The sequence below is a fragment of the Grammomys surdaster genome, unplaced genomic scaffold (assembly GCF_004785775.1).
Source record: "Grammomys surdaster isolate TR1022 unplaced genomic scaffold, NIH_TR_1.0 125752, whole genome shotgun sequence".
NCBI classification, from domain to species: Eukaryota; Metazoa; Chordata; class Mammalia; order Rodentia; family Muridae; genus Grammomys; species Grammomys surdaster.
In genome coordinates this window covers 2,988,648-2,992,189 of record NW_021620584.1, presented here as the reverse complement: position 1 = coordinate 2,992,189, position 3,542 = coordinate 2,988,648, and the positions used below count along the sequence as shown (strand labels likewise).

At 40.9% G+C, this 3,542-nt stretch overlaps 1 non-coding gene across 1 annotated transcript; it reads right to left on the bottom strand.

The window, feature by feature from the left end:
- Window positions 1–2,843: 2,843 nt before the first annotated feature.
- On the bottom strand, window positions 2,844–2,981 carry LOC114639832. The gene has a single exon (XR_003714067.1). It is a non-coding gene; the product is annotated as a small nucleolar RNA SNORA76 (small nucleolar RNA).
- Between the last annotated feature and the right edge of the window lie 561 nt (window positions 2,982–3,542).

The window sequence follows — 3,542 nt, the reverse complement described above, 5'->3', positions numbered from 1 at the left end:
ACTAAACTGCCTCAACTTCCTGAATGCTAGGATTAGAAGCAGGTACTACCACATTCAGTATGTGTAGAGTTTGGAATCAAACTTACGTGTATGCTAGGCAAGAACATTACCAACTGAGCTATATTCTTAACCAAAATCCTAATTTCACTGAGGATTACTCAAAATTCTCTTCCTACAATTTTGCAACTCAAATTACTTTTCTCCAAATATCACTTAATTGATTCAACATCTTCTACCCATTTATAGGAATGCCTATCTGTTTGCTTGATACAGGTCTAAGACTCCAGTCAAAAGCCAATCTCCATATTTACATGGACTTATGGCTAATATTATCTGAGAACACAGAACAAGGAAAACATCTCTGTCATATTTTGAAATTGAAAAATAAAATTTTGTTACTGACTAAAGCATTTTATATTTTAGAAATCACTGCAATAGAGAAGCATTGCTGACATCAATATCCTATGAATATATTTCTACATTTGGGCACTGGAGTCTAAGTCTGCACCAGTTACTTGTCTTGTTGCTTGGACTAAATACCTGACAAAATCAATGTAAGGAAGGATGGCTTTTAACTTCCATAACAGTGGGAAACTGCATAAACCAAGCTTAGCAGGGCAAGCCTGTTATCCCAGAAGGATGGCGATGGAAGCAATAGGATTAGAGACTCAAGATAATAAGCCTGGGCAACATAAACCCTTGTCTGAAAAATAAATAAGAGAGACAGAGACAGAGATAGAAAGAGAAGAAAAACTATAGTGGAAAATGTGTGGCGCTTTATATCAACTCACTAAGTACTGAATGTTTGTTCTCTACACCATGGCCTGACTTGGCAGCAGACAATGCAATGTGTACTCAGCATGAGTGCAATGAATCTAACATGAAGTTTCTGATCTGACTTTCATTCCTTTCTTTCATTCCTTCCAGGACTCCATCCTGGTTTTAGAAGTTCCCCACACCTATTCTTTTCCAGAGCCCAGCAAAAACCTAGAATCCAGCCACTAACGGGGACATTATTTAGATGAAAAAAACATTTTTTTACAGTCATCCCAGCCTGCTAACCCTGGCCAAGAAATAGCAAGGAAAAGCAATATAAATGCTAATAGGAACTTCTCTATTCACTTTTACTAAGGCTAATCTACTACAGACCAACACAGAAGGAATTAGACAGATGAAAGGCTAGGAAAATGGGGACCCTGAAATGCTGAAGATCAGAGGACTGGAGATCCCAGGGGGATATCGATTCTAGGACAACAAGGCTCCATGGAAATGAGGACATAGGGTTCTTAGGGTATCTCCATCAAGGAGGTCAGGGTTCTTACTCTGTGACTACGTTCCTAGGAAGCTTCGAAATACTTCCTGCCATATTTAATCATGTGTCTGTGTGGTAGAGATAAGATGTAGGTGTCATGCACCTCTGTCCAAACAAGCAAACAAATAAACCAATAGTGGAAAGGCAGTGTATGGTACATGTTCTTAGGTGGCAGGTTCCAGATGTTACATGAAAAAGGAACAGAAGGGCATCACTGGGTCAGTAGGGGAGGAGAGAGCTAGGTATGAGGAAATGAGCCTCACAGAGATAGGAATGATGGGAACCAAGACTGATGTCCTTAAGAATTGATAATGATATACACACCTGTATGATAATTCCTACAATGTGAATGTTGTATTACATGGTTAAAGGAATTCTGAAAGTAGGATGAGTGCCCAAGATAGAGAAATTATTCCTAAATGGATTTCATGTCATCACAAATGTCCATGAAAGGGAGGTCTATGGGGAAAGTACGAGTACACAGCACTGTGGCAGTGGGTAAAAACACTGGACAGATGCACTTTGTAGAAAAAAGAAGAAAGAAGAAAGGACCACAAAGCAAGGAAAACAGGTGGTAGAAACTAAGAAAGGGGAAGAACAGACTCTTTGTGCATCTTGGAGCTGACACTCTACCTGTAAGGATGATTTTTCAACTTCAAACTTCCAAGTTGATCATCAAATATGGGTGTACCTTCAGCCAGGAGGCATTTGGGAATGTATGACAGCAGATACTGGAGTGAGAGGCATCCATATCCATTCAAGTATGTCTTTGGGAATGTTGAGAGGTCATGAAAATAACCAAGCAAGCCAAACATGGATCTGTGTTTACAGAAATGAACCGAGGACAAGGAAGGCATCAGCTTAAGGATATAGACTGCCTATGGAAAATATTACATCTGCTTAAATCTTATCAATTACCACATGCCTAATTCTTAGGTTTACTGACTCTCAATTCTTTAATCATAGACTATAATGATTTTATGAAAAGAGAAAAAGGCTAGTGGAATAGGTGATGATCTCATCCTTGTCAATTTGACTCAGATGTTCCCGAAGATGCAGCCATGTATTGCAGAGCTGGGACCTGGATGAGCACATGTCCAGACTGAGGAACTGGGCTGCAAGCTAGAATTCTTTCCCAAACAGTAGCCAGAGAACTGATGGATATCTCACTCAACACTGACTTAAGGAAGGGTAAGGGTAACCAGTACTTACTGAGTATTCACCAGGAATTACAAGGTGATCCTCCTATAGACTTTGACCATCATCCTTTCTCAAAGTTCTCTTGGTCTAGGCTTCGTGTGACTGTGTCTAATTTTTGAGTAAATGAAGTATGAGACACAGTACCCACCAGAGATAACCAGAGAGATTAGTAATAATCCTGTAGGTCGCATACCTTCTATCCCCTCCCCAGTCCTGGTCTATATTCACAAAGGCTTTTCCATGTAAAACCCCAGCACTACATACCTGCCCGGGGTACCCTGACCCATTCTCACATCTCTGAAGTCTACTACTACTCAATAGTTCCTCATCCAAATGTCGCTTGCTGCTAAAGGAATCACTAAGGTGGCACCACCAAACAGCCCCGGATGTGAACAAGCTGCATCTGCTCTGGCACTGTAGCTAGACACTGAGGTCACAGGTCAGACACCCAGAGGTTCAAAGACAGTGCCTTTGTGTCACCAAGTTAGGGGAACGGAGAGAGGAATGGATTTCCTTTCCAGAAGGTTGTTAGAGCTGAGCTCAGAAGTGATACCTTGACACTGGGCAGTCACTTGATCTCAGACAAAAGAGGGAATCACAGCCTTCAGGGTCCCTCAACAACTCCAGATCAAATATGTGGCACAACTGAAAGCCAAGGACACTGTATGAGCATCCAACATCCCCCAAGCCACAGAGCTGTGTGTCAATAAAACAGCAAGCACACCTAACAGTGCAGGGTCAGTGCTCAGTTTGAGCTGTTTAAAGAATTTATACTTGACCATGCCTATAGGCCTATTCTAACTCTCTATTTCTCTTTTTAGAGGCTGTACTGGTGGCAACTTTTTTTTGAAGATAAACACTAGCAATTCAGTAGGTATATAAAAAGTTATACCTAATGAAGATTATGATAAACAAGCAGATGAAAAAGTTGGTACTACTAGCAAATCACATCTGGTAGCCACCAGCTGAACCTCTACTTTAGGTATCTACTGAATACCCTCCTACCTGCTTCTAATATCTTTCTTCTCCA